The sequence below is a fragment of the Leucopleurus acutus genome, assembly GCF_964270905.1.
Source record: "Leucopleurus acutus genome assembly, chromosome: 5".
NCBI lineage: Eukaryota > Metazoa > Chordata > Mammalia > Artiodactyla > Delphinidae > Leucopleurus > Leucopleurus acutus.
The window spans coordinates 139,983,956-140,004,608 of record NC_139147.1 but is presented as its reverse complement, the minus strand read 5'-3'; the positions used below and the strand labels follow the sequence as shown (position 1 = coordinate 140,004,608).

Below are 20,653 nucleotides of genomic sequence, written 5' to 3'. Positions count from 1 at the left end.
GTTATACCCCTCAGTATTTCAAAATTTTAATATTATTTCAAATGGTACTAATTTTTAAATTTCACTTTCTAATTGTTTACTGTTATTGTTTAGAAGTACAGTAGATTTTATATATTAATCATGTATAATGCAAACTTAATAAACTCACTAGAACTTTAAAGGAAGTGATTGAATTGAATCTATTTGAAATTGTAAGTTGTTACAAACAACATAATTGTTTTTTATTTATTTTTCACGTTAGATATATTGTTGAAGTAGAGTTGATCTGCAATATTATATTAGTTTCATGTGTACAGCATAGTGATTCAGTACTTTTATAGATTATACTCCATTTAAAGTTATTACAAAGTCATGACTATATCTCCCTGCACTGTACAATATATCCTTGTAGCTTATTTTTTTATACATAGTAGTTGTATCTCTTAATTCCCACCCCTAGCGTGCCCCTCATTTTTCCCTCCCCCACTGGTATCCACCAGTTTGTTTTCTGTATCAGTGAGCCTGTTTCTGTTTTCTTATATACATTTCTTTTATGTTTTATATTCCACTTGTAAATGTATAGAGTATTTGTCTTTCTCTGTCTGCCTTATTTCACGAAGCATAATCATCTCTAGGTTCATCCACATTGACTCAAATCAAAGAAGTTCATTCTTTTTTATGGCTGAGTAATAGTCCATTGTGTGTGTGTATGTTTGTGTGTGTATGGAATATATATCACATCTTCTTTATCCATTAATCCGCTGATGGACACTTGGTTGCTTCCATATCTTGGCTATTGTAAATAATGCTGCTATGAACATTGGGTGCATGTATCTTTTGAAATTAATGTTTTCTCTTTTTCTGGATATATACCCAGGAGTGAAATCGCTGGATCATATGGTATGTTTTTTTTAGTTTTTTGAGGAACCTCCATATGGTTTTTCACAGTGACTAGATGAATTTACATTCCCACCAACACGGCACAAGAGCTCCCTTTTCTCACATCCTTGCCAACATTTGTTATTTGTAGCCTTCTGATGGTAGCCATTCTCACAGTTGTGAGGTTATAACTCATTCTGATTTTGATTTGCACTTCTCTGATGATTTGTAATGTTGAGCATCTTTTCATGTCTGTTGGCCATCTGTATGTCTTCTTTGGAAAAATGTCTATTCATGTTTTTTACCCATTTTTTATTTTTTTATATTGAATTGTATGAGCTGCTTGCATATTTTCCGTATTAACCCCTTGTTGGTCACATCATTCGCAAATATTTTCGACCATTCAGTAGGTTGTCTTTTCATTGTCAGTGGTTTCCTTTGCTGTGCAAACGCCTTTAAGTTAAATTAAGTCCTATTCGTTTATTTTTACTTTTGTTTCCTTTGCCTTGGAGTCAGATCAAAAAAATATTGCTATGATTTATGTCAAAGAGTGTTATATGTTTTCATGTAGAACTTTTATGTTTTCTGGTCTTACATTCATGTCTTTAATCCATTTTGACTTTACTTTTGTATAAGGTGTGAGGAAATGTTCTAATCTCATTCTTTTACATGTAGCTTCTCAGTTTTCCCAGCACCCCTTATTGAAGGGACTGTTTTTTCTCCATTGTATATTCTTGCCTCCCTTTTTTTGCATCCTTTTTTGTTGTTGTAGATTAATTGAACATAGGTTCGTGGGTTTATTTCTGGGCTCTCTATTCTCTTCCATTGATCTACGTGTGTTTTTGTGCCAGTACCATGCTATTTTGATTACTATAGCATTGTAGTATAGTTTGAAGTCAGGAAGCATGGTTCCTCTGGCTTTGTTCTTTTTTCTCAAGTTTGCTTTGGCAAATGATGGTCTTTTATGGGTCCACAGAAATCTTAGAATTATTTGTTATAGCTCTGTGAAAAGTATCATGGGTATTTTGATAGGGTTTGCATTAAATATATCGATTGCTTAGGGTGGGATAGCCATCTTAGCAATATTAATTCTTCCAATCTGTCAACCCAGGATATCTTTCCATTCTTGTTATCATCTTCAATTTCCTTCATCAGTGTTTTGTAGTTTTCAAAGTATAGGTCATTCACCTCCTTGGTTAAGTTTATTCCTAGGTATTTATTTTCTTTAATGCAATTTTAATCGAATTTTTTTTTTGCTCTCTTTCTGATAGTTCATTATTAGTGTATAGAAAAGCAACACATTTCTGTATATTAATCTTGTATTGTGCAGTTTTGCTTAACTCATTTATTAGTTCTAATAGTTTTTTGGTGGAGTCTTTAGGGTTTTCTATACATAGTGTCATGTCATCTGCAAATAGTGACAGTTTTACTTCTTCCCTTCCAATTTGGATACGTTTTATCTCTCTTTCTTGTCTGATTGCTGTGGCTAGGACATCCAATACTATGTTAAATAGAAGTATCAAGAGTGGGCATCCTTGCCTTGTTCCCAACTTCAGTGGAAAGACCTTCAGCATTTCACCATTGAGTATGTTGTTAGCTGTGGGTTTGTCACAAATGATCTTTATTTTGTTGAGATACGTTCCCTCTATACCAACTTTGATGAGGATTTTTATCATGAATGGATGTTGAATTTTGTCAAATGTTGACAAATAGCATAATTGGAAGTGACCTCATTTGTTAATGTTTATGCTTCTGTAATTGCTTGGTTTACCTATAAACCTGGGGATGCTGCAATGGTTTGCTTTGGTGACATCATTTATCTGGATTTCTTGGACGCTTAACAAAGTTTAACATTATAAATATTCTGATTTTTCATTTGAAAATTTTGTTTACTTTTTTATCATCTTTTTTTAGTGTCTTCTCATGCCCTTTATCCTTGAGTGACTGTAGGACTTTCTGTGACTAAAACAGCTGTTTGGTCCTTTGAAAATAGCCTCACCTTTCTATGTCCCCTCATCATAATGTGTCCAAGGCCGGGAGGAACCCTCATAGAAACTTGTTTCATTTTTCTAAGTGTAAATTTAAAATATTGAACAAAGCACCCAACTAACACCCTCTTACAAGTTATAACGGGAAAAAATTAGCAATGTGTGTGCCATCCAGTGACATGCTAAATATAAAGTTTTAAAATTTAGGAACAATGTATCTAGAAAGCAGTTACTTCACAGACATCAGCTTCTCTGTAGGATGTATTGCTTGTCTTGTCTCTTTAGAAAAATAATTTTCGGTGGTACTATTTAAAAATAAGCGAACCCCTTTCTTTATCCAGGGCATAGATAGTGCTTTAAATAGATAAAATCACCAGTTTTCTAAAAAAATGTGAATAGATAATGTTCATAAAATATAAGTTTGCTTATGTTTAAAGTTCTAAGGAACACATTTGTGGAAAATTATCAAACCAAGAAGGAAATTAATGTGTTTTCAATTCTAGGAAAGCACTGTTATCAATGTGAGGGCACAGTACAGAACTCAGCCAATTTGTGACACAAAAAATAAAGCAATTAGAATAGCAGAGCAGCAAAGTCTCATTTGCCCTAGGTTGTTCTTTTCTCTAAGTGTAGCCAAGAGCTTAGCACTCTGAAATCCATCCTGTACCAGACAGCAGCAGAAAAGCAACAGGGGACATGGGGAACAAAGGAAGGCGCCTGCCTTTAGTTGAGGTTCCCTAGGCTGCTGGCTTGGTCTGGGCTGTTTCAGGGGACACAGAAGGGAAAGAGGGCCATGTAGAGGAGTCCCCGTTTATCAATGCTGTGGCGTATCTACTGCCTTTGCACCTAGAAAAGTGGTCTGGAATCCTGGGGTTTCATCTTCATTCCTCCTTAGGGGAAGACTATGGGAAGAGGGAGTCTTTGTGGAGACATTTTATTTCCCCTTAGAGACCAAAAAGTTGTAGTAGATACCATTCTAAAACACTGATATGTTTGTGTCATTATTCTGTTTCAAACTCTTCTAGGAACTTCAGTTTTCTAGAGTCAAGTCCATCATGTTTAGCACGCCATTTTCGTTGCTTCTCTTACCTTTATATCACCTATTTACTATCTAATCCAGCCCCACTGGGGTCTTGCCATATCCTGAATATATTCTGTTCCTCCTCCCCCCATCCCAAGGCTGACACTGGCTCTTGCCTACCCAATAAACATCCTGCTTTCCCCTCGTATATTCCTTTCCTGCTATAAGAACCTTGACTTGTTAGCCAGTGGCTAGAGATCCTATGTTGTGAGGGTACGTAGACCCTTCAGCCATATTCAAGAGATTATCCATATTAGCCTGAGTCACCATGATCTCACTTTTCCTTTGACTCAATACTGACCAATGAGATATAAGGAGAGATCAGCTGGGGGGAAATTTGTTAAAACATTGGATTTTCTAACACAAGGGACACCTGCTGCTAATCTTGCACTTTATACCTTCCTAGTAATTGAACACAGATGTGATTTCTGGAAACATGGCAGCCCTCTTGTGACAATGAAACACCAAACATAAAAACAAAAGATTAAAGCTGAGGGTGATGGAGAGTAAATTAGAGCCTTGGTATGTAATGATATCTTGAAGTGTCTGTACCAATTCTGAGATACCTTCTTTTATATTTATTGTTAAGTTAGCTTTACATGACATTTTGATCTAAGATACTATTAATAGACTCTCTGTTACTTGTAGCTGGAAGCATTTCTTCACAGTTGTGCATTTGCCAGCACTTCTGTAGCGTCCTTCCTCACATACCAGCTGTAGAAATTCAATTATCTTTGGTATAAGAGTTCAATTAGGGTTCAACTAGGAGTATGTAGAATGAAAAGTTTATTATAGGAATTAGACCTCAAAAATATATGGGAGGGAATGAGGAAAAGAAGATGCAAAAGGGATCAAAGAAAAATCACCAACCAGAGAGGGTGTTAGTGAATGGTGTTGAACTGGTAGGAAACCAGGCACATCCAACTGCTGGAGTAGATCTTCCAAAGAATATAATGAAAGTTAAAGTTCAAGAGTGAGTAATGGACGGGGAGGGAGGGAGGAAATAGAGAAATATTTAGCTCTCAGATCGCTACACACAGATATGCCAAGGATGGCATTTTGAGTTTTGTTTTTTGGGTTTTTTTGGGGGGGCCATGCTATGTGGCTTGTGGGATTTTAGTTCCCTGACCAGGGATCGAACCCACGCCCTTGGCAGTGAAAGTGCAGAGTCCTAACCACTGGACGGTCAGATGCCAAAGAGGGGACAGGATTTGTAGTATTGCTAAAAGCATGGAGCTGGAACTAAACTGCCAAAGAGTTGTCTGGTTCCTGTGAAGACGCAGTGTCACTAGGTGCAAGAAATGAGTGGAGTTAGCACCAAGATATCTAGAAATTATACAGTGATCTGAAAGAGCCTCTAAAATAGCTATGTTTAAACTATTAAAATAGATAAAATGGAGATAAGCCATAATGGAAGAATACAATCTTGTTAAAGTTAATGGATTTTACACTTTATGGCATTTCAATTAATTTCTATTTTTATTTCAATAGTCGCAGGCAGCCAGTGATTGTTACTGTATTAGAGAGGTCTTAGATAATTTTGTATTCTTAAATGGTTGTAGAATAATCACTTCTTTGCTTCTTTCATGTTTGTCATTTGAAGTTCTGGGAGAAAGACATCCTTTCCCATTAAAAAGTTGATTTGTTTACATAATAATAGGCATCAGGTTTTGAAAATTGAAGTGCAGCAACTCTGAGATTGACTCTCATGAGACATTAGAAAGAGAGAAAAATGGGAAATGCACTTCTGTTTTGTTATAGCTCAAAAGAAGATTTTCTAAGGCTTTTCTGAAGCTGTTGCCAACTCACAAACTATGTTGTACAAATCTGTAGTGACTTCATTATCTGTTACCTGTTATCGCCTTGTTGAACTAAAATAAACTGTTGTGTTATGTGACCTATAAAATGGTATTAAGCATTTTATTACTTGCTTTGCTGTCAACTTGAACGTAAGACAGTTATTAAAGATTACATGGAGAAGATTTAGAGGATTACAAATGTTATTTTACAGAGCTGACAGGTTGCCCTTAATGTCTCCAGTCATAAAAGACAAGAAACGGGATAAATCTGAAGCCAGTGATATAAACTCAACAGGCAATGTGATGAATAGAACACAGACACAAGTAATCTTCTTTTCCATAGTCCCTTTTGTTTTTCTGATGCCTCTGCCATTACTTTAACAGCTTCTAAATGATGTAAATTGGAAAGCAGGAACATTAAAACAGTAATTCCACCAAGGGAACCATTCCACCATTCCACCGAGGGAATGCTTCTTTACAGTCGCATTAGATGCCTGAGTGTGATCTAGACTTTCATCATCCACTGCTGAATTTATGGATGTTAGAAAGGAGGGAAACTAAACGGGAATGGGGCACGTCTGACTATAGACATTGTTGATAGTGTGAAGAAACCAGTAGAGGTGAAATTTATTTAGCAACTTGGATTATGTTTCCGAAGAGATGTATTTTCAGTTTCTTGTTCATATGACATTTATGCTCCATCTCAGGTCCTGAGCCACCAACTAGGAAACGTGAGCTAAACGTAAATAGCTAAGTGCGCACCACTTACCTTCACAGGTGTTCCTCCCGAACTGCATTGCTTCTTCTGGTCTAGTTACTGCTACCAACAAAGCTGCCCTGCTTTTACAGTGCCCCCTGGTGCATAGGTAGGGAATCATCTCACCCAGCATCTTTTCACCTTCATTTTCCCCCTTAGGAACACATTTTTGTCCTTTCTTTCATATTTGATTTTTCAAAACTACAATTGTCTCATAAAGGGTCTTTTTTTTCCCTCCTATCTGGAAATATCTTTTAACTCTATCCCAACTTACTGAATGGGCTGAACATAATACACCACAGAAACAGACTGCATTTTTTTTCTCCCATCATTCCTTTCAACCTTTTTCTGGCTCTCCTTTCCCTGGCACTGAAGGCATCTCAGCAAGATACAGTAGGTCTCGTCATTTTCAATCATAAGAACAATCTTATTTTTTGATAATCCTCACTTTCAGGGATAAACAATCCTTAGGTGATCCGATTTCAAAATTGAGCCTCAAATATTACTCGGATTCCCCCAGTCCACTTAGACAAGGCTGTGATCTGTGTTTTATTTTTTCTCTCTCTCCCTTCTGACTTTTCCAGACTCAATGTAGCGAGTGTAGAGATTAAAAGAAAAAGGACAAAATGTCTTTTATTCCTGGTACAATTTGTGGCTACGGGTCATGATAGGTATTTTGTGCTGGTTTTCTACTGCAGTGTATTTTATGTTCTTTGGAAACGACCTCCTTTGCCAGATTTCTGGTCTGTGTATTTGCCTAATTGGAGCAATACATGCTCCAACCTTCCACTTGCTTATTCTCACACCCAGTCCGTTCCTCAACAGATTGATCTGTTTGCTTTGCCCAAGCAAGCAAGGCCCTCCTTGATTAAGGTCCCATCAAGTTGGCTTACACCTGGATGCTGTCATACACCCACCTGCAGGGCCAACTCAGGTATCCCTGCCACACCAACATGGGAGTGCAGACCATAAACGCCTGTTGCCCTACTCTTTGCTCTGCCACTGGGGAATGTTCCAGAGGCTTCCCACCTTCAGAACTTCCTGGAGAAGCAGGCACCAGTCTTCACAATCAAGCAGAGACAAGCTCTCGCAATCACTCTAGACATCTGAGTTGGGTGTCGGTTTGACTGTTTCTGCAGCTTTGCAGGCATCTATCTAGCTGGGGTCTGGGGTATTTATTTCACCCTCTTAAAGGTCCTCCTCCTCTGTTAGTGCTTCTCTTGGCAGATCTCTCAAAGTCTTAGGAGGAGGGCAAGAGAAAAGCCAAATAATTTCCTTACTTATTAATTCCAGAACACTAAACTCCTCTTCTGTATATAGTTAACATTTATATTTCTATTTACATCTACTCTTAACTATATATTATTTATGTTTGTATTATATTTGTACTTATTGAATAAAGTTAGCATAAGGGCAGAAAGGCCAGTCTGGTCACCTTTTGGGGAAACTTGTTCGGTTTCCCCAAAAGGGAAGTGGAGGCGTATGGAGGGTGCTTCTAGCTATTGTTCGCATGTTTGCGGGCTTTAACCAGATTTCTGAGATAAGGGGCAAGGCCCTTCAGCATTACGTTACATTTCTTCTTTGCCCTGTCTTTCTTTTTTCTTTTCTTGTTTTTTTTTTTTTAAGTTTAAGGGTTTTCTTATCAAAGTCTTGTAAAACAATTTCAGAAACTGTACACCAACATGGCACAGACTATAGTACTTTTGTTTTTACTGCACAAAAGTGAAGCTTGGAAACTCCTGTAAGAAAACAGTTGCCTAACTACTTTGCATTTCACATGGAATCACTGTGTGCCTCAGATTACTACTGCAGTAACAGTAACACAAAATTTATTGGTTTTATACAATTATTGAGATCAACTAAAAAGTACATTATCAAGTAGATTTGTCTTATTTTTAAAAGCATATGAAGGTCAATTTAAAATGCACTATCCCCCTTTTCCAACAAGATTAAAACAAATTAATAAAAGTGGAAAATTGAAAATCAGGGCAAGAGATAACTTTCTTTTACAGATGGACTTCAGCATAGGCAGATAACTTTCACTGATGTAGATGTTCAATAAATTATTTTAGGAAAAAAAATTCCCAAACATTTTATGAAAAAGTATACAACTCTACTTCAAAATATGCTATTTACTTACTGCCAAAGACAGTTTGGTTTGAAATCTTGTTTCTGTAATTGAAGTCTAATTATAGCCATCAAAAAAGGTGAGTGCATATATAACCTTTCAAAGTTAAACAAAAGCCACAAAATTTTAGGCACAAGGCTTATCTGTTTCAAATGCTCATTTCCAGTTGTAACTATAAGAATGTTGATTTGTTATGTCAACAAACAAGACCATAAGTAGATCCATCATGCTGGAGGATTTGAATGGCATTTAGGATACTCCTGCCACAATGAACATGCAATCAGCGCATTCTCTACATGGCTCTATTACGGCAATGAATCAAATTCTAGAAATACTGTAAGTAAACTTAATAAAGGAGATCATACAACATAAACGATCCATGCCTACTATAGATGCGTGCAGCTTTTCATTCTTGTTATGAAGCAGACCCAGAATAGTAAAACTGCTTGTTTACTCAATCAGATTTCTACCTGTCAAGAATTGGTTACTCATGTATCCTTTTTCTAAAAGCTTTTGGATGTAAATAACTAATATCAACATCAAGAGCTTTATAACCATTTATGACTCAGAGCTGTATACATCTAGATTTGAGATGAACAAATACAGCATTAAGAAATCACACAGCGGAATGACACTGATGCATGTAGACGGTTGGAGTCCCACAGAGGCAATATTCAGTCACTCATATCCATGTCTTCTTCTTGAGATCATCTGCCTTCACTTTGGGTTCTCTTAGTGAATCACCAGTTCCCTTTTCCGCAGAACATCCTTTTGTCTTTGGAGAACCTGGTTCTTTTTGTTTCTTCTCCTCTTTTTCTCTTTCTCGCTGTCATACCCTTGTTCCTCTTCATTGTAGTCCCCGTGTAACCTGTTTTACACCTTTATCGCTCTCTGATTTTCTTTCCCGTTCCCTTTCCTTATCTTTACCTTTCTTCTTCTTGCTTGTGGATCGTTCTCTTTCATCTCTGCTTCTTTCTTTGTCTTTATCTTTCTTCTTCTCCTTTTTATGTCTCCTAGGGGATGTTGAGCGAGACAGTTTTCTTTTGGGAGACCTAGGCTTTTTAGGAGCTCTTGTGCCATTACTGCTTCTTCATCGTCATCTCTCTCTGCTTGCACTTCTGGGACGTCTGGCTGTGCTGTAACTTTCTGGTGGTGTTTTAGAACATTTCTTTTCTTTGTCTTCTTTCTTTCTGTCTCTGTTTTTTGATGTGCTCCTTGACCTTCTACCCCTCTCTCCGGGATGAGATCTTCTCTGTCTTGGACTTTTGGATCGTTGTCTACTCCTTGACTTAGAATGTGATCGCCTTCTTGATCTGCTTTTTTTTTTTTATGGTACACGGGCCTCTCACTGTCGTGGCCTCTCCCGCTGCGGAGCACAGGCTCCGGACACGCAGGCTCAGCGGCCATGGCTCACGGGCCCAGCTGCTCCGCGGCACGTGGGATCCTCCTGGACCGGGGCACGAACCCGTGTCCCCTGCATTGGCAGGCGGACTCTTAACCACTGCGCCACCAGGGAAGCCCTTGATGTGCTTCTTGACCACCTGTGCCTAGAAGGTGAGAGAATCCTCCTCCTCCTAGAACATGATCTTGACCTCGAGTGCCTTCGTTTTTCTTCCTTCTTACCTGGTCATATAGCAGCAGAAATGAGGAAGTGTGCCTCTGGTACGCTCGTCATGGCTTCCTCTATTTCTTTACTAGAGGTATCTGATTTCAGACTTGGTGAAACAAGACGAGCAGCTACATGATTCAACTTGGGATCAACAGGACTCATAAGTTACAGCCACTGATCGGCAGCAAGAGACTGAGAGTCCAAGTTTGCACCAGGAAGCCCAAGTGCAGCAAGGGCAGGACCAAGAGACGAGCTCCCAAAGCAGCCAGTGGAACAGCGCCAATCTGGGTAAGTGGGTTGGGAGTAGGCAGGAGTCCATCACCAGGCAGAAGACCTGCCACTGCATTAGCTGGTGCCAACAGAGACAAAGCCTTAGTCTCATTAGGAATAACTCCTTCTGCATATGGTACGACTGTCAAAGCTCTGTCAACGAATACAGTGTTTGTCAGATGCTGTGCCGCAACTGCTGAGTCTGGATCGTGGAACTTAACAAAGCAGGCTCGGGATGAGAATGGCGAAGGCGAATCGTCAGGCGGGAAGAGATGCCGTTCGTCGATCTTCCCTAGGGAACCGAAGAGGGTCCGCATCTGCTCAGAGCTAGCGCTCGGGGAGACATTAGTCACCTGGATTACCTCGGTGCCGCTCCCTCCCCCGCCCCCTGGCCCGCCGCTGAGGCCCGGGCCCCCAGTGCTGGGGACGATGGTAGTATTGCTTATGGCGCTCTTGCCTACTCGCTCTCGAGTGAAGTAATTCCAAGATATAAGGCCGGCACCGGCAACAGGAAGGGCTCCTCTGTCCTCCTGCCCCAGACGCTGGCGGTGCCCTGTCTTTTAAGATGATCCATTGCAAACATCAGGAAAGTCTCTTTTAGTACCTTTGCTTTCTGTGTTTGTAACAAAAACAGAAACAGTCATCACGTATTGAGGTTTTAAGACGTGGAGCAAACAGCTAAATGGTTTACAGGTCTTATCTCATTGTGATCACAATAATTTTGAGAGGTGGGTCTTATATTCCCTGTTATATGGATATGAAAATCAAAGCTGGGAAAGGTTAACTAATTTATTTCAGAATTTACAGACAGTGAGAAGCTTAACTTGGATTTGAACTCACATTTCTAAGATTCTAGAGGCCATGATCTTAATTCCGACATTATACTGTCAAAACATGATGGGTGCTTGCCTAGGTGAATTACCCTATTGATACACTAGCATTAAGGATACATTATTAAAGAAATTCATATAATAATCAACAAATTCTGTACTTTTTAATAGCTCTTAAAATTGTCCTTGAGTTACCATGCAGAGTATCACAAAATCTCTGCCCCTCTAATTCCATTTCCTATTCCTAAAACAGTAGCACGTAGGTTAGAGAACAATCTCTTTCCACTGCCCTCTGGGGGGACTAGCCTGCATTGCCTGAGGAACCTGAAATGACCTCCCTTAAGACTCAGTGCTGGGTGTCCTCACCACCTCCCTCTGTTCCTCTAGACCCACAACTAGAGTGTAACGCCAGCAGATCCCTGAAGGTGAAGTGCAAAGTGAGACCCACGAGGAGGTGCAACTTGGATTCTCCAGAAAGCAAATTCTGGGATGGAGATTTGCTTACAGAGAGTTTCTTGGGGCGTGCTCTCAGGAGTAATAACTGTCAGAGGGAATAATGGGGCTGTGCTGCCGTCACAACAAAGGCCTCGGCCACCCCAAGGGAGAATTGAAGCTGGGAGGCTTGTTCCTAATTGCACAGCTGGGGGCAGGGAGCTGGGCATTTAAGTCCCATGTGAACCTGTCACTGGTTGCTGGCTGCCCCAAGAAAGGGGCTGTGATGTCGGGGAGGGCAGCTCTCTTCAACTGAGCATAATTCCTGGAGAAGGCTGAGATCAGGGCTGTCAGCAGGGGCATGCCCAGCAGATGGACACAGTTCCTTCAGCCTCGGAGGGGCGTCTGAGGACAGAATCCTCTACCAATAGGCGTTCATTCTATTGTTATTTTCAGTTTAACTACTTTGAGGGACTTTATAAGTTTTCATAGGCTTCAGTGGGATTTCCAAGTATTATGCTCTTTTTTCCCTAGAAATTTTTATGAGAAAACCTATTTCAAATACAGTTTATGCGCTAAGTTTTGTATCATGATGCATTTGGGAATCAAGCTCTCTGTAACTGTGAGGCCTCCCTGCATTTTTATCAATCTTTTGAGACGTGTAAACAAAGTGACATAATATGTTTGCAGGCTCCTTATTGAGGAAAAAGTAAGTAAATCAAAATTAGGGGCTGCCCTGGTGGCGCAGTGGTTGAGAGTCCACCTGCCGATGCAGGGGACACGGGTTCGTGCCCCGGTCCGGGAAGATCCCACATGCCGCGGAGCGGCTGGGCCCGTGAGCCATGGCCGCTGAGCCTGCGCGTCTGGAGCCTGTGCTCCGCAACGGGAGAGGCCACAACGGTGAGAGGCCCGCGTACCACAAAAAAAAAAAAAAAAAAAAAAATTAATTAGGCAGTGTTCTAGTCATTGTGTACAAAAAAATTAATTAGGCAGTGTTCTAGTCATTGTGTACATATGATAAATTGTTTAATTTTCACAGTAAATCGACGTGAGAGATAGCATCATTTCCATTATTCAGAGGAAGAAACTGAGGTTCAGAAAAGTTAAAGAAATCAGGCAAAATTTCATATCAATGGCTGCTTTAGGAATTCCCTGTTTTAGTGAAAAAGGTGTATTATATGTCTGTATTAGTTATACATTGTTGTATAACAAGTCACCCCCAAATTAATGGATAAATAGTAAACTGTTATCATCTCATATAATTTCTGTGGGTCGTGGAAGTGGCTTAGTTGGGTGATTCTGTCTCAGGGTTCCTCATTCGGTTGGAGCTGAGATGTCCAAGGAACAATATGGAGACTAGGATGGTTAAATTGTTGGAAGGGAGTTATAAGCAGTGTGGCTACAGTCACTGAAAGCCTTGACCAGGGCTGGAAGATGCACTTCAGCTGTTGGTTGGAGGCCTCAGTTACTTGCTGCATGGACGTCCCCGAAGGGCTGCTTGTATGTTCTCACCACATGGTAGTTGGTGATAGAGCAGGAGGAAGCTGCAATGTCTTCAAGGACCTAGTCTCACAAGTCCCACACGGTCCATTAGGGGCAGTGGAGATGGGCCACACTTTGGGGATGGGAGGCAGTTGAGTAATTTAAAAATTTGTAGACATATTTTAAAACCATCACAACGTTACGTATGTTAAAGTAGAGTGTATGCTTTATTTACAAAATTTTCATCACAAATTGGGCACATTATAATTGAACCAACTTTCTTCTTTATTTTTAATTGGAGTATAGTTGACTTGCAATATTGCATTAGTTTCTGGTGTACAGCAAAGTGATCCAGTTATATATATATATATATATATATATATATATATATAGTCGTTTTCTTTTCATATCCTTTTCTATCATGGTTTATTACAAGATACTGAATATCATTCCTTGTGCTATACGGTAGGACTTTGTTGTTTATCTATTTTATATATAGTAGTGTGCATATGTTAATCCCTAACTCCTAATTTATTTCTCCTTCACTCCCTTTCCCCTTTGGTAACCATAAACTGTCTTCTATGTGTGTGAGTCTGTTTGTATTTGGTAAATAAGTTCATTAGTGTCATATTTTAGATTCCACATATAAGTGATATCATATAGCATTTGCCTTTCTCTGTCTGAGTTACTTCACTTAGTATGATAATCTCTAGGTCCATCCATGTTGTTCTAAATGGCATTATTTCATTGTTTTATATGGATGAGTAATATTTCATTGTATATATATACCACATCTTCTTTATCCATTCATAAACACTTAGATTCCTTCCATGTCTTGGCTATTGTAAACAGTACTTCTATGAACATTGGGGTGCCTGTACCTTTTCAAATTACAGTTTTCTCCAGATATATGCCCAGGAGTGGATCATGTGGCAACTCGATTTTTAGTTTTTTAAGGAACCTCCATACTGTTTTCCATAGTGGCTGCAGCAATTTACATTCCCATCAACAGTGTAGGAGGTTGAACCAAATTTCTTGATTGCTACAAGAGGCAGGCCTTTTATATGGCAATATTTTCTTAGTTATGAATATAGATTTTCTCATGTACAATGTTATGAAGTGGAATGAATGTTCATCCTTTATGGAAATTTTGAATATTTTAAGTATTAAAAGATTGTCTTAATGTAACAATAAATATTTTCACGTTTAAAATTATTTTATTCATGAGTTTATCCAGTGATTATTTATTGAGGGCATGCTATTCACCAGTACTGTTCTAGCTGCTGGAGTTAAGGCAACAAACAACACAGGAATCACGATATACCTTCATACATCTTGCATTTTCGTGGCAGAGATGAGCAACAGCAAGTGACCAGATGATTACAAGTAATCTAGATTGTTAGCTATGAGTCAGGGTACAGTAATAGCTGGTGGAGTGTCTGTAGGCAGGGACCTTGGTAGGGGGTGGAGGGGGAGAGTAAGAGAGGGCACATTTTTGGTTAGCAAAGACCACCCCTGACAGGCTAACACTTGATATGCTCAGGGGATACTGTGGAGGCTAGTGTGGCTGAAATGGTGGAAGGGAGTGACAAGAAATGAGGTTGGAAATGTGTCCAGGGACCAGATCCCAAGAGTCTTGGAGGCTATAGGCATTAAAGACTTTGAGTTTTCCTTTAAGTGTTATATAAGCCAAGGGAGGCTTGAGAACGAGAGAATGATATGGTCTAACATACATTCTAAAAGCCAGATGCTTTTTGGAGAATAAACTCTAGTGAGATAAAAGTTCAAGCAGGACTCCCAGCTGGGAGATGACCCAGAATCCAGAGATGACCGTGTCTTAGAATAGGGAACAGGACAGGGGAGGGAAATGGTCAGACTCAGGTACATTTGTACAGGACAGAAATAAAGGGGTAAAGGGTAACCCAAAGGCTCTGACCTCATGGCACTAGTCAGTTAATATATAAATGAGTACTTTTCTCTATAATTTATGCTCACTGCTGAAATGTTTTCAGACATTGCTTTTCCCCTTGAAGAAATTCAGAAAACAGCTTAGTTTGAGAGAACATTCTTTACAACGACCAAGTTATTAAATTAACTTTTCCCCTGTTACCCAAGCTTTAGTCACATTAATACTGCACTCAGAGAGCGAGAAATCAATAAAGCCTTTAAATACCCATGATTATTAGTTCATATACGTTTATATAAAATTTGTTTAATAAAAGTATCAATATTTAATCTTAATTTGGTATGAAATGAAGTTTGTTATCAATTTTAAATTTCTTTTGATAACGTTTTTATACTTTAGGAGTCAGAATATTCTATGTCTGGTAATTGAATAATGAAGCAATTGGAAATGAACCTCAAAACTCTCTTCTTTAATTAATAATCACTATTTTTGTAAAATTTCTCAAGTGGATGGCCTTTCTTATTAGATTTTCTCTTATTTTCTGACTGAGCAGTGCTAACCAAATAATAATCTATGTTATGTCATGTATTAAATATTCCAAACTTTATTTCTTCATGCTGTAGGGTCAGTAGTTTCCATGGATGTTAAAATGTTTTAAATGAGAATTAAAATGGATTCACTGTTCAAGTAAGTTTTAGAAATATAAACAAAGTTTAAAAAATTTCCCAGAATTTTGTAGAGCATTCAGTGTATCAATGTGCATTTTCTCTGTCCAAAGAGGAAGTACAATTTACATAACTAAAACTTATTGACCAAGTAATGGTTTAATTTCCCCTTTAGTAAAAGGCTTGCCTATCCTTTTCCCTTCATTAATATTACTCTATTCACTTACTTATGGAAAATAGAGTGTATATTGATAGTGGATTGAAATTCACTTTGAACTTAATCATTCTTATTCATTTTTTTCAATAAATATTTGTTGAGCACCTAGGATGGGTGTTTAGGGCCAGGGATACAGCAGTGAAAAAAATTGACATCATCTCTGATCTTGAGAATTTATATATGGTCTTCAAACTGAGTCCCCATATCTGCTGGAAGAGAAAAAGACATTCCCAGAAACTGATGAATGGATTTAGGGAATACAGTTCCAGATTTGCTGTGCATAATCTTTCCTGAAACGAATGTACCTGAGAAAGCTCTGGCAAACGGTTCCTGCCCACCCTCTTCTCCCCACAACCCTATCGCAAAAGACATTTCTCTAGCTTTGCACAAGAAAGGGATACCATTACCCACCTCTTATCTCACTTATCTTACTTCGGTGCATTGTTTCATGGAGGAAAATCTTCCCAGCACCAGCCCCAGGTTGGTGTTGGTGTTAAGAAAGCTAATAACCCCAATCCCCTAGTCCTAGCTCACAGCCCCACCCGCACACTCACACACAGACACTTTGTCTGTTGTGTCTGTTGTTGTGTCTCCCTCTCCCTCCCTTCCTCCCCCTTTTCCTCCCTCTCTTACACGCACTCACACACAGACACTTTGTCTGTTGTGTCTGTTGTTGTGTCTCCCTCTCCCTCCCTTCCTCCCCCTTTTCCTCCCTCTCTTACACACACACACACACACACACACACACACACACACACACACTCCTGTTGTGCAAGTGAGAAGTTTGTTGTTTTATTAACTCTCAGTGCTGACCAGAAGGGCAGTCACCTCCAGGATCTCCAGAGTGCCACTGGGAGACATGACTCCTGATAGTTTAGTTCCTGAGCCAGGTCAGCAAGTAATTTCCTGGCTGCTTGGCTCTTCCCGATGTGATGTGTCACGTGGATGTTCTTTTCCTTCTTCTCAAGTCAGAGCTAGTTGGAAGTTTAGGAGCGATTGAACTAAAACTCCTGTGAGCTCAACTACACTCCTGGCTAATAAGCATCCCTGAAAAAGATGTTCAGAGGAAAAAGCTGGCTTTAAGGGAAGATACCAGCCTTCTTGCTCTGGAGGTAGGCAGTGGTCCATCCGTTACCCGGCAACAGTCATAGGGCAAACCACAGGACCTTAACCAACTATACGAAGGAAATTATAAACGAAGGTTAAAATGTCAAATTGGCTTTCAGAAGCTCATGTAACACATCATACATTTGAAATAGTGCAGATTTGCAATAAAAGTATTTAAAAATAATTTAAACTATTTAAGTTGTTTCAATGTCCTGACTATTGTAAATAGAGCTGCAATGAACATTGTGGTACATGACTCTTTTTGAATTATGGTTTTCTCAGGGTATATGCCCAGTAGTGGGATTGCTGGGTCATATGGTAGTACTATTTTTAGTATCTGCCATACTGTTCTCCATAGTGGCTGTATCAATTATCATTCCCACCAACAGTGCAAAAGGGTTCCCTTTTCTCATGTCCAATGATAGATGAATGGATAAAGAATATGTGGTACATATATACAATGGAATATTACTCAGCCATAAAAAGGAACGAAATTGGGTCATTTGTAGAGATGTGGATGGACAGACTCTGGACCTAGAGTCTGTCATACAGAGTTAAGTAAACCAGAAAGAGAAAAACAAATATCATATATTAACGCATATATGTGGAATCTAGAAAAATGGTACAGATGAACCTATCTGCGGGCAGGAATAGAGACCCAGATGTAGAGAACAGACATGTGGACACAGTGGGGGAAGGGTAAGTTGGGATGAATTGGGAGATTAGGTTTGACATCAATACACTACCTTGTGTAAAACAGATAGCTAGTGGGAAACCGCTGTATAGCACAGGGAGCTCAGGTCGGTGCTCTGTGATGACCTAGATGGGTGGGATGGGGGAGTGGGAGGGAGGTCCAAGAGGGAGGGGATATAGGTATACATAGAGCTGATTCACTTCACTGTACAACAGAAACTAACACAGCATTGTAAAGCCATATTACTCCAATCAAAACAAAAAGTATTTAAAAATGTAAAGAGAACATATGGTAAGGTCCCTATTTTTTTTAATGTGGCATCACTGAATTATTTAACTCTGAGAACTCTCAAATGAGTTCACGGTCCTGAAATATTGTTTGGCCACACTCATTTGCCTGCCCCCACCATAAACTGCCCGCCTCCCATGCCCTGTGACCAATCAGGGTTGGAATCACAGCCTCACTTTACAGCACATCCATTATCCAATTCTCTGAAGAGGCCATCGTTGTGTGAGGAGTGGGGAGAGCCGAGCCTGTTTTGCTGAGTCAGCAGTTCAGGAGTGTTGCTGCCTTAGCTCGAATCCTGGAGGCTTGGGTCCCAGGCAGCTGTTGATAATCCAAGGCAGCTTTTTGGAAGCAGCTCATATCAAATTCCCTTCCCCATTTCTTATTCTTCATTTAAGCTTCATTGAGTCCCCACTCTTTTGAAATGAAAAGTGTGCTGACTAATACAGTTTGTTTTGTCCAACAAGAAAGTGGATGATACAGTGCCAATAATGTTGAATTATCAAAACATGAATTACAGGAATTTTAAGAAACCATCTCTCTTTCAGCCAAACTACAATTCCTTCCTGGCCTCTGCCAGCTCCCGTAGCATTGCCTAAGGGTCCTGCATGATCAATTGGAATTATTCAGAGTTGGTCTCCCTCCCTCCCTCCCTCCCTTCCTTCCTTCCTTCTTTCTCTCCTTCCTTCCCTTCTTCATTTATTTTCCATGATACTGCTTGATTGGAGTAAACAAGAATATGGCCTAAATGCCAGGCTTAGCAGATGCAAACCATGAATTATAATGATTTTTCCACCAGTCTTTATTTCAACTGATCTAATTATCTGCCAATTTGGTGTTTCCAGGGTGTGGGGGCCAGAAAAAGTAAATTGGGCTTAAAAAATGCTTTGGAGTAATTTACATCTGCTTTTAGTAGCGAGATTGCAATATCAGTTGATATAATAAAAACAAAATACTGATTTTCCTATTCCAAGTCCTTTTCCAAAGCAATTTATAATGATGTGATCTAACATATCATGTTGAATGTTTTGCTGTGTTCCAGGAACAGTGCTAGTCACTTTAAAATGATTATCTGATTTACTGCATAGAAACTATGAGATAGGCATTATTCCTATTGTTATTTCTATTTTAAGAAGAGTAAGCCTTGGGTGGGAAGAAAATGTCCTTAAATACTAAACACCTATAACTATGAAATGCACGCTGTTGGCACCCCCCCAAAAAGTAAAATATTTTATTAACATTTTATAGGGATTCCATGTTGAAATGATACTGTTTTCGGTATGTTGAGTAAAATAAAATTTGTAACTCAAGTTAAAAAAGAGAAAGAATAAGCTGCAGTTGAGAGAATTTAATGAACCTGCCCAGGGTCACACAGCTAGCAAATGGCTTGGCTAGAATTCAAATCAGGTCGATGTCTCTCTAGAGCCTGAGATTTTACCACAAATATCTTACACAGGGTCACACAGCAAATGCTCAGATAGGGTTGGTTAAATTATTAGTTTCAATATGTCATTTCACTGTGTTTCACTTCACATCTCTGCCACAGCTTCATGATGGATAGAGGAACCTTACTGATTTGCCTTCTCATTCTGAGTGGCCATTGCCCATCCTGCCTGGGTGCCACCATGAGACACATGGAACTTATTTGAATGGAACCTGCAGGCTGTAGATGAGCCCAGCCAAACCCACTGAGATCAGCTGAATCCCATCTATTCAAACACGAGCATGAGAAGAAATGACAGTTGCTTTAACCCAATGAGGTTTTTTTTTTTTTTTTAAATTGAAGTATAGTTGATTTACAACGTTGTGTTAGTTTCAGGTGTACAGCAAAGCAATTCAGTTATACATATATATATATATATTTTTTCAGATTCTTTTCCCTTAGGGGTTACTCCAAAATATTGAGTATAGTTCACTGTGCTATACAGTAGGTCCTTGTTGGTGATCTATTTTATATATAGTAGTGTGTGTCTGTTAATCCCAAACTCTAATTTATCCTCCCCGCCTTCCCCTTTGATAACCGTAAGTTGGTTTTCTATGTCTGTGGGTCTATTTCTGTTTTGTATATAAATTCATTTGTATCCTTTTTTTTAGATTCCACAAATAAGTGATTTATGGTATTTGTCTTTGTCTGGCTTACTTCACTTAGTGTGATAATCTCCATGTCCATCCATGTTGCTGCAAATGGCATTATTTCATTCCTTTTATGGCTGTTTAATATTCAGTTGTATACACATACCACATCTTCTTTATCCGTTCAGTCCACTGAGATTTGCTGTGGTTTGTTACACAGCACTATTATGACAACAAGTGACATGTTGCAGAAAATGAATTAAGACGTTCAAAATGCACTGGCTGAATTTGGTCTGTAGACTTGGGTTTTTTGTTTATTTTGTTGTTTTGTTTTTTTGATCAGAATCATTTTCAACTTCTTTCTAATCTGAATGTCCTCAGGAGGACAGGTACCCTCCAATGTGCTATGGTTCCCAAAACTCAAGCCAGTTCTACCTGGGATTTCTTAAACCCAGTTACATTCCCACCTACC

The 20,653-nt window shown here is 39.2% G+C and overlaps 1 protein-coding gene and 1 pseudogene across 2 annotated transcripts in view; one reads left to right on the top strand and one right to left on the bottom strand.

Moving 5' to 3' along the window:
- The window catches only part of ZNF385D (zinc finger protein 385D), a gene marked incomplete at its 5' end in the record, with an annotated part of 940,271 nt that overhangs the window by 295,934 nt on the left and 623,684 nt on the right, over positions 1–20,653 (top strand). The window lies entirely within an intron of this gene.
- On the bottom strand, positions 9,286–10,382 carry LOC309962610 (annotated as a pseudogene). The gene is made up of 2 exons: positions 10,114–10,382; positions 9,286–9,924 (listed from the first exon to the last, which is right to left on the bottom strand). The product of its transcript is annotated as an uncharacterized misc_RNA (transcript).